This window comes from Arachis hypogaea, chromosome 15 (assembly GCF_003086295.3).
Source record: "Arachis hypogaea cultivar Tifrunner chromosome 15, arahy.Tifrunner.gnm2.J5K5, whole genome shotgun sequence".
Taxonomy (NCBI): domain Eukaryota; kingdom Viridiplantae; phylum Streptophyta; class Magnoliopsida; order Fabales; family Fabaceae; genus Arachis; species Arachis hypogaea.
In genome coordinates this window covers 119,235,666-119,255,852 of record NC_092050.1, presented here as the reverse complement: position 1 = coordinate 119,255,852, position 20,187 = coordinate 119,235,666, and positions in this window count along the sequence as shown.

The window sequence follows — 20,187 nt, the reverse complement described above, 5'->3', positions numbered from 1 at the left end:
AGTGCTTCCTCTTCCTGTGAATTTAAAGCAGAGCTTATGATCACTGGAAAAGTGTCACCTTCTCCTAGAAATGCATATTTCAAGGATGGTGGCAGTGGCTTGAGCTCTGGTTTAGGAGGTTTTTCCTCTTTCAGAAGAAAGTTCAGAGGCTCTTTCACGTCCCCTGAATCCTCCAAATCAGGCTGAACATCTTTAAAGATGTTTTCCAACTCTGATTCGAGACTCTCAGCCATGTTGATCTCTTCTACTAAAGAGTCAATAAGGTCAACTTTCATGCAGTCTGTTGATGTGTCTGGATGCTGCATGGCTTTGACAGCGTTCAACTTGAACTCGTCATCGTTGACTCTCAGGGTTATTTCCCCCTGCTGGACGTCAATGAGGGATCGTCCAGTTGCTAGGAAGGGTCTTCCTAGAATGAGAGTAGCACTCTTGTGCTCCTCCATTTCCAGCACAACAAAGTCAGTGGGAAAGGCGAATGGCCCAACTCTGACAATCATGTCCTCAATCACGCCTGATGGGTATTTAGTGGAACCATCAGCAAGTTGGAGACATATCCGGGTTGGTTTAACTTCTTCAGTTAAGCCAAGCTTCCTGATAGTGGATGCAGGTATCAGGTTGATGCTTGCCCCAAGATCGCATAAAGCTGTCTTGGTGCAATCACCTTCTAATATGCATGGTATCAGAAAACTCCCAGGGTCCTTAAGCTTTTCAGGAAAGCTTTTCAGAATGACTGCACTGCATTCTTCAGTGAGGAGAACTCTTTCTGTTTCTCTCCACTCCTTTTTATGACTCAAGATCTCTTTCATGAACTTGGCATAAGAAGGTATTTGCTCAAGTGCCTCTGCAAAAGGAATCTTTATTTCAAGAGTCCTTAGATAATCTGCAAAGCGAGCAAATTGCTTATACTGCTCCTCTTTCCGGAGTTTTTGAGGATAAGGTATCTTGGCTTTATATTCCTCAACCTTAGTGGTTAAAGAAGCCTTTTTAGAGGGGTTGTTATCAGCACTTGTGTGTGTCTGATCCCTCACTGGCAATTGAATGCCAGAGTCAGAAGCTGGAGTGACGTTAGACGCCAGCTCACTGTCTGTTCCTGGCGCCTGAACGCCAGAAATGTGCCCCTGTTGGGCGTTCAACGCCAGATTCTTGCCTGTTTCTGGCATTGAACGCCAATCCTGCCTTGTTTCTGGCGCTGAACGCCAGTTTTGGGCATGGTCTGGGCGTTCAGCGCCAGCCTTCCACCCATTTTCTGGCGTTTTAGTGCCAGAATTATTTTTCCCTGGTCTCTTACTGTCCTCAGGGGAATCTTTGGTGGGTCGCTCATTTCTTGAATTTTTGATGCCTTGAGGTGGGGTATTTAATGTTTTTCCACTTCTTAATTGAACTGCTTGGCATTCTTCTGCTATTTGCTTTGATAGCTGCTGCTTTGTTTGCTTAAACTATTTGTCCATATGTATATTAGCTATCCTTGTCTCCTGTAACCTGTCTTTGAATTCAGCTAGCTGTTTTGTTAGAAAATCTAATTGCTGATTGAATTCAGCAGCTTGTTTTACAGTACTGAATTCAACAGTTACTGTTTTAACCTCTTCATTCATGGAAGGGTTGCTGCTTAGATACAGATGCTGATTCCTGGCAACTGTATCAATGAGCTCTTGAGCTTCTTCAATTGTCTTTCTCATATGGATAGATCCACCAGCTGAGTAATCTAAAGACATCTGAGCTCCTTCTGCAAGCCCATAGTAGAAGATGTCTAACTGAACCCACTCTGAAAACATTTCAGAGGGGCATTTTCGTAGCATCTCTCTGTATCTCTCCCAGGCATCATAAAGAGATTCATTATCTCCTTGTTTAAAGCCTTGGATGTCCAGCCTTAGCTGTGTCATCCTTTTTGGAGGGAAATATTGATTCAGGAATTTTTCTGTCAGCTGTTTCCATGTTCTTATGCTGGCCTTTGGTTGGTTATTTAACCACCTCTTGGCTTGATCTTTTACAGCAAATGGAAACAGTAATAGTCTGTAGACATCCTGATCTATTTCCTTATCATGTACTGTGTCAGCAATTTGTAAAAATTGTGCCAGAAACTCTGTAGGTTCTTCCTGTGGAAGACCGGAATACTGACAACTTTGCTGCACCATGATAATGAGCTGAGGATTCAACTCAAAACTACTAACTCTAATGGAGGGTATGCATATGCTACTCCCATATGAAGCAGTAGAGGGGTTAGAATATGACCCCAGAGTCCTCCTGGACTGTTCATTTCCACTTATGTCCATGATGGATCTATGGATATAACTTGGACTGATTTATCTTTTTATTTATTTTATTTTATAAGAAGTAAATACTTAAATAAAATAAAATAACTAAAAAGAATTTGAAATTTGAAATTTTTTTTCGTAAAAAAAATTAAAAATAATTAGTTAAAAAAAACAAAAATTTTTGAAAAAGAGGGGAGATATTTTCGAAAATTTTGAGAGAGAGAGAGTTAGTTAGGTAGTTTTGAAAAAGTTAAGAAACAAACAAAAAGTTGGTTAGTTAGTTGAAACAAACTTTGAAAAGATAGGAAGTTAGAAAAGATATTTTGAAAAGATATTTTTGAATTTAGTGAGGAGAGAGAAAAACAATAAGATAGTACAAGATTTAAAATTTTTAGATCTAATGCTCCTTGTTTTTGAAAATTTTGGAGGGAAAACACCAAGGAACACCAAACTTAAAAATTTTAAGATCAAGACACAAGAAAACTCAAGAACACTTTGAAGACTCACAAGAACACAAGAACATGAAGGAAGAACACCAAACTTAAAATTTTTAGAAAACCAAACCAAAATTTTCGAAAATCAAAGGGGAATCAACAAGAAAACACCAAACTTAAAGTTTGGCACAAGATTTAATAGAAAAAATATTTTTGAAAAAGAAGGTTTTGAAAAGAGTATAAAAGATTCTAACCCAATCAAATTAATGTTCTAGCCAAATGAGTTATGGGACCTTCAAAAAAAATTTTAAGAAAAATTATTTTTGAAAACACCAAACTTAAAGTTTGGCACAGGATTTAATAGAAAAATTATTTTGAAAAAGGTTTTTTTAAAATATGATAGCCAATTACCATGAACATAAACACCACGTTCTAATTAACTGAGCTATAAATTTAAAGTGTTTTAACAAGGGATAAATAATAAAAGACTCTAAACCAAAAAAAAGATAAAATTTTTCCTAATCTAAGCAACAAAATAATCCGTCAGTTGTTCAAACACAAACAATCCCCGGCAACGGCGCCAAAAACTTGGTAGCACGAATTGCGAATCACACTTTTCACAACGCGTACCACTAACCAGCAAGTGCACTAGGTCGTCCAAGTAATACCTTACGTGAGTAAGGGTCGAATCCCACGGAGATTGTTGGTTTGAAGCAATCTATGGTTATCTTGTAAATCTTAGTCAGGAAGTCAATTATGTTTATCAGTTGAATTGTGAATAACCAGTAGAGCATAAATTAAAAGTTACTTGTTGTGCAGTAATGGAGAATATGTTGGAGTTTTGGAGATGCTTTGTCCTCTGAATCTCTGCTTTCCTCTGTTTTCTGATTCACGCACGCACGTCCTCCTATGGCAAGCTGTGTGTTGGTGGATCACCGTTGTCAATGGCTACCTTCCATCCTTCCAGTGAAAACTACGCTCACGCACTCTGTCACAGCACGGCTAATCACCGGTTGGTTCTCGATCTGGTTGGAATAGGATTTACTATCCTTTTGCATCTGTCACTAACGCCCAGCCTTCAGGAGTTTGAAGCTCGTCACAGTCATTCAATCCTTGAGTCCTACTCAGAATACCACAGACAAGGTTTAGACTTTCCGGATTCTCATGAATGCTGCCATCAGTTCTAGCTTATACCACGGAGATTCTGATTAAAGAATCTAAGAGATACTCATTCAATCGGATATAGAACGGAGGTGGTTGTCAGGCACACGTTCATGGTTTGAGGAAGGTGATGAATGTCACGGATCATCACCTTCATCACAGTTAAGCGCGAATGAACATCTTAGATAGGAACAAGCGTGTTTGAATGGAAAACAGAAATACTTGCATTAATTCATTGAGACACAGCAGAGCTCCTCACCCCCAACAATGGGGTTTAGAGACTCATGCCGTCAGAGAATACAAAGTTTTTTATCTGAAATGTCATGAGATACAGAATAAGTCTCTAAAAGTTTTTTAAATACTAAACCAGTAGCATAGGGTTACAAAATATGAGTGGACTATGATGGATGATGCAGAGATCCACTTCTGGGGCCCATTTGGTGTGCTGGGGCCCACTTGGTGTGTGCTGGGGCTGAGACTTTAAGCAATTCACGTGCAGAGGCTATTTGTGGAGTTGAACGCCAGTTTTTGTGCCAGTTTGGGCGTTCAACTCCAGTTTTTTATCCTTTTCTGGCGCTGGACGCCAGAATTGGGCAGAGGACTGGCGTTGAACGCCAGTTTACGTCGTCTATTCTTGTGCAAAGTATGGACTATTATATATTGCTGGAAAGCCCTGGATGTCTACTTTCCAACGCAATTGGAAGCGCGCCATTTCGAGTTTTGTAGCTCCAGAAAATCCACTTTGAGTGCAGGGAGGTCAGAATCCAACAGCATCAGCAGTCCTTTTTCAGCCAGAATCAGATTTTTGCACAGCTCCTTCAATTTCAGCCAGAAAAATACCTGAAATTACAAAAAAACACACAACTCATAGTAAAGTCCAGAAATATGAATTTTTCCTAAAAACTACTAGAAATAGACTAAAAACTAACTAAAACATACTCTAAACTATATGAAATTATCCCCAAAAAGCGTATAAAATATCCGCTCATCAGTAGGTGACAAGACCATCAAGTTCAACTTGGAAGAGGCCATGAGACATCCACCTGAAGAGCACTCCATTCTCCAATGTGATGTAATTGACGAGGTAGTAACGGAAATACGAAGGGAAGATTACAACAGGTTGTACTATCCTGTTATTGAAGGGAAGGATAAACAAAAGAAAACCGATGAGGATGAGCTTCGTGATCATGGTGAAAAAGAACCTCAACTTGAAGTGAAAACCGAATTTAAGCCTCTACTTTCTCACTTGAAATATGCATTCCTTGAGCACAACCAAAGGTTTTCGGTTATCATTGCTAGTGAACTCTCTAGCCAAGAAGAAGAGAAGCTCCTAGAGGTCCTAAGGAAGCACAAGAAAGCAATCGATTGGAGCTTGGCCGACATTATGGGGATTGACCCATGTATATGCATGCATCGCATCTTCCTCCAAGAGGGAGCTTGGCCGGTTAGACAACCCCAAAGAAGGCTCAATCCCACCATTCTTGATATGGTGAAAAAGGAAGTCACAAGGTTGCTTGATGCGGGCATTATTATCCGATTTCCGATAGTGAGTGGGTGAGCCCAGTTCAAGTTGTTCCAAAGAAATCAGGAATCACTGCTATCAAGAAGGAAGATGGTGAAATGGTCACGACAAGGGTGCAAAATGCTTGGCGGGTATGCATTGATTATAGGAAGCTGAATGCCGCAACAAGGAAAGACCATTACCCTTGCCCTTTATTGACCGGATGTTAGATCGACTTTCAGGTAAATCCCATTACTGCTTCCTTGATGGTTTTACTGGCTACTTCCAGATACATATTGCTCCTGAGGACCAGGAAAAGACCACTTTTACTTGTCCCTTTGGCATCTTTGCTTACAAAAGGATGCCATTTGGGTTATGCAATGCACCCGCCACTTTTTAGCGGTGCATGACTAGTGTCTTTTCTGATCTCATGGAGAGTTGTCTGGAAGTCTTTATGGAAGATTTCAGTGTATATGGGACTTCTTTTGATAGCTGTTTAGATAACTTGGCTAAGGTCTTAGAGAGGTGAGTTAACACTAACCTTGTTCTCAATTTCGAAAAAATGTCACTTCATGGTGAGACAAGGCATAGTGTTAGGACATGTAGTTTCTGATAAAGGCATTTCTATGGACCCGGCCAAGGTCGATGTTATTACTAGTTTACCTCACCCCTCTTCTATGAGGGAGGTATGCTCTTTTTCTGGACATGCAGGATTCTATAGGCACTTCATCAAGAATTCTAGCAAGATTGCCCTGCCGCTATCCCGCCTGCTACAGAAAGACGTAGATTTTGAGTTTGATAGTGCTTGCAAAGAAGCATTTGAGGAGTTGAGGAGAGCCCTCACCACAGCACCAACTGTGAGAGGGCCTGATTGGACATAGCCATTTGAAATCATGTGTGACGTCTTAAATCACACTGTAGGTGCCGCACTTGTACAGCGCAAGGGTAAGCTCCCTTACATTGTTGCTTATTCTTTAAAGACATTGGATACGGCGCAATCCAATTACACCACTACGGAAAAAGAGCTTCTAGCGATTGTTCATGCATTGGATAGATTTAGATCTTATTTGCTAGGCTCCAAAATAGTGGTGTATACAGATCATGCAGCCCTAAAATATTTGTTGAGAAAGAATGAGTCGAAACCTAGGCTCATACGTTGGATCTTGCTCTTGCAAGAGTTTGACGTTGAGATTAGGGATCGAAGTGTGTCACAAAATTTGGTTGCAGACCATCTGAGCTGCCTTGAAAATCTTAAGTATGACCCATTTCTGATTGACGATTCATTCCCTTTGCATGGTTTACATGCTATTTCCAATAGCTTTCCTTGGTTTGCACCTATGGCGAATTACTTGGTTGCCAATATCTTCCATTCCAACTTTTCAAAACATCAAAGAGATAAGTTAAGGAGTGATTCCAAGTACTACATTTGTGATGACTCTTACTTGTGAAAACGGGGGGTAGACCAAGTGATTCGTAGATGTGTCCCGGAGTCCAAATTCCAACCTATTCTTGAATCTTGTCATTCATCCGAGTGTGGTGGTCATTTTGGCCCACAACGGACGGCTAAAAAAGTTTTAGATTGCAGATTCTGATGGCCAACATTGTTCAAGGATGCAAACCAATATTGTTTGTTATGTCACCAATGTCAAAGGTCAGGAAATGCATCCCAAAAGGATGAAATGCCTCAACAACCAATGTTGTTTTGTGAAATCTTTGATGTATGGGGCATAGACTTTATGGGGCCATTTTCTAACTCAAGTGGATATTTTTACATTCTGCTGGCAGTTGATTACGTATCAAAGTGGGTGGAAGCAATTTCTACCCGCCTTGATGACGCTAATACTGTTGTTTCTTTCATTAGAAATAATATCGTATGCCGCTATGGGTCGTCACAAGCAATTGTAAGCGACTAAGGTACTCACTTTTACAACAGGAAGATAGAAGCATTACTCAAGCGATATGGGGTACTACACAAGGTTGCAACCGCTTACCACCCCCAAACTAATGGCCAAGCGGAGGTGTCCAACCGAAAAATAAATTGGGTTTTGGAAAAAGTGGTGAACCCACAAAGAAAAGATTGGAGTTCTCGGTTGGGTGATGCATTGTGGGCGTATAGGACAGCCTATAAGACTCCACTAGGGATGAGCCCCTTTCGGATTGTCTGTGGGAAGGCGTGCCATCTCCGGTTAAAATTGAACATAAGGCCTATTGGGCGGTCAAGCAATGCAGCATGGACTTCACAAAGGCGGGCATAGCAAGGAAGTGTCAATTAGAAGAACTCAAATGTCTTAGGATAGAGGCCTATGAGAATGCAAGGATCTATAACGAGAAGACTAAGGCATTTCATGATCACCATATTCACAAGAAAGATTTTCAATAGGGTGATGAAGTTCTTTTATACAATTCAAGGCTTAGGTTCATGCCCGGAAAGCTCCGTTCAAGATGGGATGGTCCCTTTAAAGTGAAGGAAGTGAAGCCTTATGGAGTGGTTGAGCTATTCCACCCTCAAAGTGGTGCAACATTCAAAATGAACGGCCACAGGGTAAAAAAGTATCATGGTTATAAGTCACCAAAGGAATTGGAGGTGTTCCTTCTTGAGGATGCACCCGGAGGAGGAGAGTCTTAAGCTCATGGCCGTCCAACTTAAGGACGTTAAAGAAAAGTGCTAGGTGGGGGATACCCCACCATGGTATGATCCTCCTTGTACATAATTTCTTGCATGTAGTTTTAGAGTCTTTGATGGATTTTATTGAATTTGTATGCTTGATATTTGTTTGATTTTGTTGAGCTCGTCGGAGTCTTCATGGGAATTTCATTTGATCTTGGTTTGGTTGAATTGGAAATTTTGAAGAAAATGCTTAATTTTGATTATTGCATAAATTTTTAAGTGTTTTTGAAGTATCTAGCTTGAATGAGTGCCAAGATTGTGTTATAACTGCCTTTCCTCATGTTTAAAAAAAAAAGGGAGCGTTTCACGCGTAAGCGTGGACGACGCGTACGCGTTGATTGCATTGCCTAAACTCATTGTACAAAAACCGAGTTGCGATGGAATTGTGAAAGAGGGGTGCTAAAAGCACAATCCCTCTCACGAGTGCGCGTCTGTTGACGCCTACGAGTCACTGGGTTTTTCGCACATCCACGCATGTGCGTGGACGATGCGCACGCGTCAGTTGATGATCTTGGAACTCCTGGTACAAAAACCAGAGAGTTACGCTAGTATTGTGTGAATTCATGCGTGGAGCACAATTGCTCCCCATGCGTAAGCGTGAACGACGCGTATGCATCAGTCGCTCTCTTCACCATCCACGCGTGAGTGTGGGCGACGCACACGCGTCACATTGTTGACGCAACTAAAGTGCAGCGCCCCTGTTTTCTTTCTTTCTTCATTTCCTTTCTTCTATTCCTTCTTCCTCTCTTCTTCCTCCTCCTTACCACCTCTTCTCCACCCACAACCGCGACGACCTCAACCACCGGTGACCACCACCTCCGGCAGTCCCATATTTTCTCTCTCCTATCTTCTTCTTCTCTCTCTTCTCCTAGTCTAACTTTCACCCAACTTCACCTTCTTCCTCCTTTCAAGGTCTTGTTTCTCTTGTTTCTCTTTTGCTTTTTAAATTGCCTCTTTTTAATCGCATGTCATTACTCTAATTTCTTTCTTCTTAGTTGCATTTTGATTTTGTTGTTTATACTTCATTTTTTTTGTTTCTTCTCTTTCTTTTTACATTCTTCCATGGGTGTTGAACTTCAATGTGTTTCTTGCATTGGTAGGTTATTTTGATATCTCTTGGCGTATTTGTGTTATGTGGTGTTGTTTTGATGATTGGCATTTCATTTGGAGGTATTACATTCTTGAATTTCTCATGCTTGCTTGTTGTTTGGAAGATGCACACCAAGTGTTTGTTAAAAGGCACCAATGACATCTTAGTTCAAATTTGATATTATGCTTTCAACTTAGTGCTTCTTTCTCATTACACTTGCTTTTCTTCATGTGCATTGAGCCTATTGTGCTTAATCTTTACCATCTATGCGCTCATTACTTATGACTTGCTTCTTTGTAGCATATTGCAAGATTTGTAATTCCACTTTCTCTAACTCCACCTTATTCCATTTGCATGCTTCATTGTCTTGGGGTTAGACTAGGTGAATGGTTTTCTTGTGTTTAGTACCTTTCTTGCATGTGTTACTCATTATTGTTATTGATGCTTGAGCCCATTCTTCTCATGCGTTACACTTGCATGCTCCTCTCACTCTTGCATCTCATGCTAGTGATATGGCTCCATGATTATATTGTTGTCTTGCTTACATGTTGCAGCTGTCATGTCTACAGGACGCTTTACTCCTTTGTGGCATTATTTCTCACTTGTATGTTGTTATTTAAGTGTTGTTTCTTTGAGTTTAATATTTTCTCTTTTCCTTCCTTTTTCAAGATGGCCATCAAAAAGGGCAAGAAAAAGGCTTCGAAAAAGCCACCTACAAAGAAGGCACCTCAAAGAACAACTACCAAGGCGCACCCTGCACCAAAAGTTAAGCCTCCCTCTAAGAGGGTGAAAAAGGTCATTCATATTGATGAGGAAGAGAAGGGCAACCCTGCGAATGACTCCACAAGGTTCACCAATCGCTTTTGTGAGCTTATGTTCCCTATTTTGGTTGAAAGGAATTACCATTCTAAACATCTCCTCATTCCTCCGGAGCACCTTGTTCAGTTTGTGGTACCCCGCATCAAGCGGCGGCAATGGAGATTTCTCAATCGAAGCTGCAAGAAGCTAATCTTTCTTGGGTAGTGAAGTTCTACTCCAACTATCACTCACCTTCTCTTCAGTCAATTCTTGTGTGCCGGAAGTAAGTCCCTATATCGGAGGAAGCCATTTGGCAGATACTTAAAGTTTTGCCAGTGTCGGATGGGATGAATGGTTACCAAGAGACCCTACTACAGCACAGCAGACTCGGTTTTGATTAGGGCTCTGTCCTTAGGGTCATTGCCCAAGCAGGAAAACGTTGGACCCAAGGGAGAGCCAAGGCCTGGCCTAAGTGCATTTTGGCACAAGCACTTACTGTGGAGGCTAAAGTGTGGGCCCAAATCATGTCCCACTATGTACTTCCGAGCACTCATGAGTCCTTAATTACAATGGAATTGGCCCTTCTTATCTGGTGTATCCTCACTGAGAGGCCTATCAACATTCTTTACCTCATCCGACAAGCAATGGCCGCATTCATATTAAGGGCAACCTCCCATTTCCCGCCTTGGTAACGGATTTGATTGCTGCCGCCAAAGTTCCCCACGAGGCTAGAGACGTGAAGGCGATTATTCCAGCGAAGGACGACATTGTCCCGAGTGGGAAGTATATTAGGCCTCCTGCGGGAACCGCAAGCTTTGACATGGCCATTCCTTCCAACATTCCAACTACCTCATCGGCACCAAAGAAATCATCCTACCAATTGCTTGTTGAGCTCACTCAAAAGGTAGACCGGAATGAACGCAGAACAAACGCCGCTATGCTTACTTGAAGAAGCTCTTGGGTTGTGCTAACCCACCTATGGAGGAGCTGGACACTTCAGAATCCACTTCGGACCAAAGTGAAGCGAGCACTCAGAAGATGGATAGTGGAAGTGCCGACCCCAATCCCACCTTGCGTATTACCGTAGCACGGAAGACCGTGCAAATTTCTAAGTGTGGGGAGGTCATTTACCGACTTCCGTAGGTAACAACCCTTCTTTTCAACACCCAAATCCTAATTTTTTTTGTTTTTTATTTGTCAATTAGGATAATTTGCATTGCATGGCTAGTTTTTACATTTAAACACTTTTTGTATGGTAGTTGTTCCTTGCTAGGACTACTTAGTTAGAGTGATGATTTCTTCTCCAAGAAACTGTTTTTAGGGCACCCTACCAATTTGAAAAAAAAATTGTGTTGAACTTGCTTGAAGGAATTAATTTTAGAAAAGATTTTGAGCTAAGAACATACAAGCATGTGAGTTTTGAACTTAATTGCATGGTTACATCATATAACCACTTATTTCCATTCTTGTGTGCATTGTTCTCTTTCTATGATTGCAATCCTTGATTTGTTTGATTCTAAATGTCCATTATTCTGTGTACGAATGCATTTATATGACTGAGGGCGTTATTTCAATAGCTCACTTACCCAAATAGCCTTAACCCTTTTATCCACCTTTATTAACCAATTTTGAGCCTATGATAAACCCCTTTGTTCTTTAATTTAGCACATCAATACCCCTAAGTGAAAAACAATAAATGTCCTCTGATTTGGATCTTTGATTAGCTTAGCGAGTGAGGGTGTGTGTCATTTAAGCGGGAGGGAAGCTTGGGAACATTAGTAGAGGCAAAAGTGTGTTTTTTTATTTTTATTAAAAACGTTGGGAATTGGGTACACACTCATGTATTGAATGTTTAAACCATATGCATTGGCACCGTTGTATATAATTCATCAAAAGGAAAAAAAAGATAAAAATAAAAGAAAAAAATATATGTAGAAAAAGAAATAGAAAAATAAAAGAAAGAAAAATATATAGAAAAAAAGAAAGCAATAAAAAGGGGACAAAATGCCCCAAGGCGAAGCCAATAATAACCAATGCATATGGGTTGTGAATTGAAAAAGAATGTATAAGTGTGTGAAAAGTGAATAAATGGGTCGTTAGGTTGTGTATTAGAATTGCATAGGTTGTTATATGTGTTTGGTGAGAGCTTAGGCTAATCAAAGATGCAAACTTCAAGCTCACTTGGCCATATATGCACCCTTACCCTTACCCTAGCCCATTACCACCTAAAGATAAGCCCTTATGATAAATGTATGCATGCACCGAATAATTGTTGATTGTTAGATGAAAAACAAATCTTGGAAAGCATGATAGAAGAGAATTGAGTGAATAACCCTATACACTTGAGTGACTAGAGCAGATACACTTTCGATGAGGGTTCGATGCTCAACTCCTTGTTCCCTACTTTCACAAGCTTTCGTCCTGTAAGTTGTTTACACTCCATTCTAATATTTGAATTGGTAGAGTTCATGAATCATCTAATCACCTTGGCCCTATGTATTCATATATGTTCTTGGAAGGTTGATTTACTTTTAACCAAGTAGATAGATGCATTTGCATTAGTTGTATCCATGTAGGTAAATTGCATTTCATAAACTTCATTCTCCTATGTTCTTTAGTCTTTTGATTTTTAGCATAAGGACATGCTTAGTTTAAGTGTGGGGAGGTTTGATAAATCCAATTTTGTGGTTTATCTTGTGTAGAATTTGGAGGATTTATTAATATTTTTCACACTTTTTCATATAAATTGCATGGTTTTGTGTTTTTCTTCCTAAGTTGCTTCATGATTTAAAACATGCTTCTTTGACCCTAAAAGGCCAAATTTTAATCCTCTTCTATTACCATTCGATGTCGTGATGTGTTTGTTAAGTGGATTCAGGATCTATAGGGCAAGAATGGCCTAGAAGATGGAAAGGAAGCATGCACAAGTGAAAGGGACAGGAGGAATGAAGCTTTGGAGGATTGGTGGCGACGCGCACGCGTGGCCGCATGTAGCTAGGACTGGCGCGCAAAAGCTGGCGCATTCGGGTGGTGATGCAAAATCCCACCGACGCGTACGCATGACCAACGTGTACGCGTGGCTGAGGAGTTCATATGACGCGCATGCGTGACGTCCAGCACGTGACCTCATTAATGGAAAATGTGGTTGGCAATTTTTGAGAGGCTCCAGGCCCAATCTGAGCTGAATTCTGCATGGAAAAGACCCAAGGAACCAAGGGGGGAAAGGGGGATCCAATCATTCAGACAATACACATAATTTTAGCTAGTTTTAGGTTCTTATTTTTCTAGAGAGGGAAACTCTTATTTCTCTCTAGATATAGTTATTTTTATCTTCCCTTGTTGAATTTCTGAATTGGGTCTTGTTAATTCTAGTTTCAATTACTTAATTTGAGTTCTCTAGTTATAATTTTGTTTAGATCTTGTGTTAAATTTGTGTTTTCTTGTCATTTTCCCTCTTTTTCTCTCATCTTATGAACTTTGTGGATTTTGAATTTCTATTAGTGAATTGATGTTTTCTATAATTGATAGTGTTATTTTAGTTGTTCTCTATTGATAATTGTTAGTGGGTACTTGTAATTCCCAATTAGTTTTGCAATTTAAATATGTCTTTAGTTAGTGCATACGATGTGTTTGATGAAATGTTTCCTTTGATTATGGAGTAGTTCTCTATACTCTTGGCCTAGGCTAAGGAAATCGGGTGACCTTGAATCATTGGGTCTAATTGAATTGGTGCTTTGAGAACCCTGTTGGTCAATTGATACCCATTGATGCTAATCTACTATTAAGCCAATTAGTAGTTGGATTAGAACTTATGAGTTGAAATTGATCAAGCCTATTTGACATACTTCACTGTAGAAATAGACTTAATGGGTTGGTTCCTCATAAGTGTCAATATGTGATTATAGACAAGGATGGTGATCCCAATTCCTATGCCTAGCAAGAGTTCCTTTTATTGTACATAATTGAAATCCAAAAATCCCAATTACTTGATTCTTGTTATAGTTAGTTTAGTTGTTGACTTAGTCTTAGAGTAGAAATAGATTTATGTTCTCTTGCTAGATTGAATTGCTTTTACCCTGCTTTAATTGCTTTGATTTAGTTTCTGCCCTTAAGATTTCTTGCATGTAAAGTTTAGTAGTTTAACTTCTTGTTTATGACTCCCAACCCCTGAATTCAAACCAATATTGATACACATGTTTTGCCCATTCTCTTGAGGACGATCCGAGACCAATACTCTCGGTTACTTTTTATTGGGGGTTGACTTTGTGACAACCATATCAAAATTTGATCGATAGGATTATATATTGGTCTAGGACTATACTATGACAATGGCCATGATTTTCTATGATGAAATTCTAGACCGACCATAATCTTCTCATCAAATTTTTGGCGTTGTTGCCATGGAATGGTTGCAACGTGTGCTTTGATATTGGTTATGTGAATATGTGAATACTGTAGATAGTTTACTTGCTTTCATTAGTTTGTTTTTAGTTTAGATTTCCTTTATGCATGAGCTATGACTTCTAAGTTGAATGACTCAGTCTCAACCGAATCCTAATTTAGCCAAGTTTGATCCCAAAATTAAAAAAACCTTACTACATACTCGGCAAGCTAGGCAGCGGTTGGATTACAAAAGCTAGTGCTTCGGCCTCTCTTGAAGAACCTTCCGAAACACTACACGGCTAGTGCTTCGGCCTCTCTAGAGTCCACATTCAATGAAGAAACTTCCTATTCCTCTGTTGGCACTACTGATATATCCTTGCATACTACAGGTGAAAACCGCATGGCGGAGCCACGTAGGATTACCTTGCACAAACAAGGAGCATCGGATCTCATTCTTCAACCGTTGCAAGCTGGTATCCGAATATTGATCCTAATTTTGAGCTGAAGAATAGTCTGATTAACTGCTTTCTAAGTATCATGGACTATCGGCCAAGACCCCATAGGCATTGAGAGACTTTCAAGTAGCTTGTTCTACGGCTCGAAGGCATGGTGCCGAGAGATTGCTATCATGGTTTTTGCTCTCCCCTTCTCTCTGAAGGGCTAGCAAATGAATGGTTCTACTCCAAACCTGATGAAATGGTGACTGAATGGACCTATTGAGAAGAGAGTTCTTAGATAAGTTCTTTTTCCAGAGAAGACCGACTACATCCGAAGAAATTTCCGGTATAATGCAAAGAGACCAAGAGACACTCTATGAATATAGGACTCGATTTAAGAGGTTGTTGGAGTCTTGTTCACATCATGGGTTAGACACTCACTTGCTCATTATCTATTTCACTGGAGGCCTTTGGTGTAAGAACCCACGTTTTCACGTAAAACTGTTTTTAATAAAATAATCTTAGTGCCCGGAATAGATTCAAAATTTTAGAAGTTTTAATTTGAAAATATAAATGAGAATTGGTTTCAGTGAATTTTTCTGAGTTGGAAAATGTATTTCTTCGAAAAGTTTTTTGTAAAAATGCGTACTGGCGATTAAGTCGGCAGTACCAGCTCTGGTTTGTCCAGTACTGCGTATTTTGGGAAAATAAGATTTTGAAAATTGATTTATTATTGAGAAGATAAAAATGTTTTAGAATAAAAAACCGGACACTAATCTTAAAGGTTTTGGCCCAAAGTAGGTCAAACGGGCTAAAAACGCTAACGGGTTGGACCGGGCCCAAACCGCGCTCAAGGTCCAACATATATAAGCTCACTTAATGAGCTTTTAGCTCATTCATGCCCTCATTTGATGAGAGGGGCGCAGCTGCCATGAGAGGGGAGGGAGAAGAAAGAGTACTATTGATAAACAACTATTTATGATTTATCTTGTGCTCAATTGAAGGTTTTTATCAAGTCTTTGCTCATTATTCATATAATTTGCATGGTTTTATAATTCCTTCTTTATTCTGTGATATATGTGAAAACATGTTCCCAGACCTTAAAACTGTTAATTTTAATTATCCTTTATTATCATTCGATACCGTGATCTGTGTGTTAAGTATTTCAGGCTTTATAGACAGGAATGGCTTAGAGGACAGAAAGGAAACATGCAAAGTGGAAGGAACGCGCGAAAATGAAGTTTGAAAAAAATGGCAGCGACGCGCATGCAAGGACGACGCGGACGCGTGCCAGCGCAGAGCACGAGCGACGCGTACGCTGACTGACGCATACGCGTGACAAGGAAAATCTCCAAATGACGCGCACGTATGACCTACGCGTACGTGTGACAGATTGCCACGTGCAGAAAGTTGCAGAATCACCCCCAGCGATTCTGGGCTCCTTTTCGGCCCAAATCCAAACCCGAGAACACAGAATAGAGGCTGGAGAATGGAGGAATCAAGGGATTCATCAATCATTCATTCATTATTCACAATTTGAGGTTTTTGATGTATTTTTCTAGAGAGAGAGGCTCTCTCCTCTCTCTAGGTTTTAGGATTTAGGATTTTTCTTAGTTTGAGGATTGTTTCTTCCCAATTCCAGGTTCAATGTTCCTTTAATTTAGTTTTTCTTCTACTTTATTTATCCTATTACTTTAATTTTTTATTTTCCAATATTGGTTATGAACTCCAGTTAGAATTGATTTCTTATTTAATGCAATTTGAGGTATTTCAGATTTATGATTGCTTTCTTTAATTTATGTTATTGATGCTCTAATTTAATTTATAATTCTCCCCCTTGGCTTTGGTTAAGTAATTGGTGACACTTGAGTATCAACTCCTTGTTGATTGAAAGTTGGAATTTAATGATTGATTTGGATCCCTCTAAAGCTAGTCTTTCCTTGGGAGTTGACTAGGACTTGAGGAATCCCATTGATTAGTCCACTTGACTTTCCTTTATTTAGTAAGGGTTAACTAAGTGGGAGCAATAAATAATTCTCATCACAATTGTAAGATAACTAGGATGGATTTCCAGTTCTCATATCTTGCAAGGGTTTTCATGATTATTAATTTACTTCTTGCTAATTTATTTCCTTGTTCCCTATTTTCAAAAAACCCAAAAAGATACTTTTCCATAACCAATAATAAATTACACCTCCCTGCAATTCCTTGAGAGACGACCGAGGTTTAAATCTTCGGTTATCAATTTTACTAGGATTGTTACTTGTTAACCAAACTTGTATGAAAAGATTCTTTGTTGTTTAGAAGCTATACTTTCAACGAGGATATATTTGTGAATTTCTTTACTGGCAGAAAATACCGTTCGTCAACTATTCACTCTCACCTTCTTTTGCTTATAACTTGAGCTACGGACCTCCGATTGACGAGCCGTTTGTGCCACACGAAGCTCTTGTTGAGATCTATGTTTCTATCTAAAGAAATCTGGTAAGATCTCTCTCTCTTCACTCTCCAGTTTCGTGTCCTAGAGATTCTGCACGTTTTTATGTGTGGGTTTTTTAATAGATTTTGTGGTTTTGTTTGTTTAGGTTGATTTATAGCGGGTAATTATTAGATTTTACCCTTACTCATTGTTGGGTAAGGTAAGGTTTCACTAAACCCTTGTGTTTAGTTGTTGTATATCTTGGTTTTGATTTTTAGTGATATATGTGTTGTTAGTTTGAGCTTGGTGTTGGTTGAGGTATTGGATCAAGCTTGGTTGGTTTCTTTTGGTGATTGGTGCATTTGGGAATCGGCCATAGGTTATTTTCTTTATTGTAAATGTGATGTCATGGGACACTTAGACTAGTGACCCCAAGATAGATTGAATGTTTGTTGGTGGGATGAATAATTATATGTGAATTGATGTAATTGTTGGTTGTGTAGAATTAGTGTGGTTGATGATGATTGTTAGAGATTATTGGTATTGATGAGTATTCATGGTGGATTAATTAATATTGGTTAATATGGAGGATTATGAGAATTAAGGTAATGAGTTAATGTAGAATGTTTGGTGGTTTTGAATAAAGGATATTGATGATTATGATGTATGAGGATGTATGTTGATAATTAATGATGAATATTGATGTTGTTGGTGTTAATTATATATTTTGATATTGGTTGATGTTGAGTGGTGCTGTATGTTGAGTGTGGGTAATATTGAATTGGATATGATTGATAATGTTGATTTTATAGTGATGGGGATTTGAAGTGGTTGTTGATGTTTGTTTGGTTGGTTTAAAAGATTATTTATGATGATATTGGATGTTTGATGATTAAGGAATTGATGATATTGAGTAGTGTAATTGGGGATATTGTGGCATGGTTGAGTTGGAATAAGAAGGGTATGAGGCTTTTAGGTTGTTTGGTATTGTTGGGTTGTGATTAGTTTGGTTTTGAATGAGAGTTTTGGTAAAATAAGTTTTTAAGGTTTTTGGTAAAAACAGATTTTTGGTAAACTTGACAGATCATAACTGGAGCCTCATTTTTCGAAATTGATGAAACTTAATTTAAATTAAAGTTCATGAAAACTCTTCAAATTGACATAAAGTTTGTAAAAATTGGATTTTTGTAGAGGAAGTTATGATCATTCAAAGTTGTTGATGAAAATCTGAAATTCTGCAAAGTTGCAGAAAATTTCTCAGGATTTTCTGATTATATTGCGCACGCACAACCCTGCGGAAAATTCTATTCTGTGCAGATGCACGGACCTGTGCGTACGGCACAGGCAGGGGAAAGGGGCTCAAGGTGCTAGCACTAGCTTAGGTTTGTGCGCCCGCAACATCAATGAAAGAAATTACGACTGTGCGGGACGAGCACAGCCCGGTGCGCACGCACAAGTTGGGAAGGAGACGTCTGGCTTAGGGGCCGCTCGCACAGCTTGTGCGAGTGAACAGACTTTATAAATTTGTAGTACCTGTGCGTATGCACACCCCTGTGCGTACGCCACACCCTTCAAAATCTTCCTGGGGCGTGCGCCAACGAACCCCCTGTGCGGACGCACACGTCCTATTTCATTAAATTTATAACTTTGTTTTCAACTATTTCACCTTCCCAACAAGGTTGTAAGCTTCCATAACACTATTTTAAAGATTTTGGGCTCCTACTTTTGAGTATGGAATATTGGAAATAAGCTAAGGGTTTTAGTCGATGTTTGTTGGAAAAGTTTAGAAAAAACGGGAGCCTAGGTTTTCTGGCGTATCTGAAGCTGGTCCAATGTAGGTGAAGGAATGGTTGATGAATGAGATGAGAACTAAGGAACTGTTGAGTTCGAAAATGAAATGAGAATGAGCAGTGGTTGAGAAGATCGAGGGCTCTGATGAAGTGATGGATTCATCTTCTCTAAAAATGTTTTAAAAACCACTGTACTACTTTTATGAGAATTTTGAGACGCTATGCACTCGGGCAGGGGCCGAGGTTGGATCCGCCTGTTCGATTCGGGTAGCGGCGGCGGCGTAAGGGCGGTGGTCATCCCGCTTGCGCTTAGATGTGAGGTCTGGTGGCAAATGATCTCCTGCTCGCATCCCTTCGGATCTATAGAGCGTGCAGGCGCCGGGTACTGGACAGTGATATCCGAGCACTATATCTCCGGAGTTCCCATATGAGGATTCCGAAAGGGTGACATCTCCATGGAGATGTGTCGGGTTAGCAGTTGAACCGACAATGTGATATCACAGCCAATAGGCAGACATTCATCATGTGCATCTTCTATATGCTTGCTTGTTTGTTTACTTGAGTTTGCCTAGTTGTGCTATAAACATGCCTATCTGCTTCTTGATCTACTTATTGTATATGAATATTATTTGGTTTTACTTGTTTGTATAGATCGTGATATGTCTGGCGATGGGATCGCATGGAGGTTAGGTTGGCGAGGGATATGGGATACAGCGGTGTGACTAGTTTAGTTAGAATTTCCCTAAGTTTAGATAACCCTGGTTTATGGTTTAAGTTCTTTTATTTATTTTGATGCTAAGCTTGAATATAATCCGTATGTGATGTGAAGTTGTAGGATTGCCTTTGGCGTCCCGGAGCCTTACATCTTATATCATTGGGAACTCTTACCATACTGAGAACCTCCGGTTCTCATTCCATACTTTGTTGTCATTTTCAGATGCAGGTCATAATCTACTTCGGTGAGATTGCGGATATGGTGACAGAGTGGAGTATGATTCATTCCTTGTTTATTTCTGTTTTACTTTCATCATAGTATTCTCTCACCTTTTGTATATTTATCTTTATGGCCTTAGAGGCTTATTTGAGAGATAGGTTGTATAAGCTATTTTAAATTCTAAACCTCTGTATCTTTCTATTTGTAACTAGTCAGCTTAAACTCTGCAAGCTGCGGCTAGTTCTCTATGACTATAATAATATTGTATCTATATATGTTTTATTCTTTCATCTAAACCTTGAGTCTTGTGCATTAGTTTC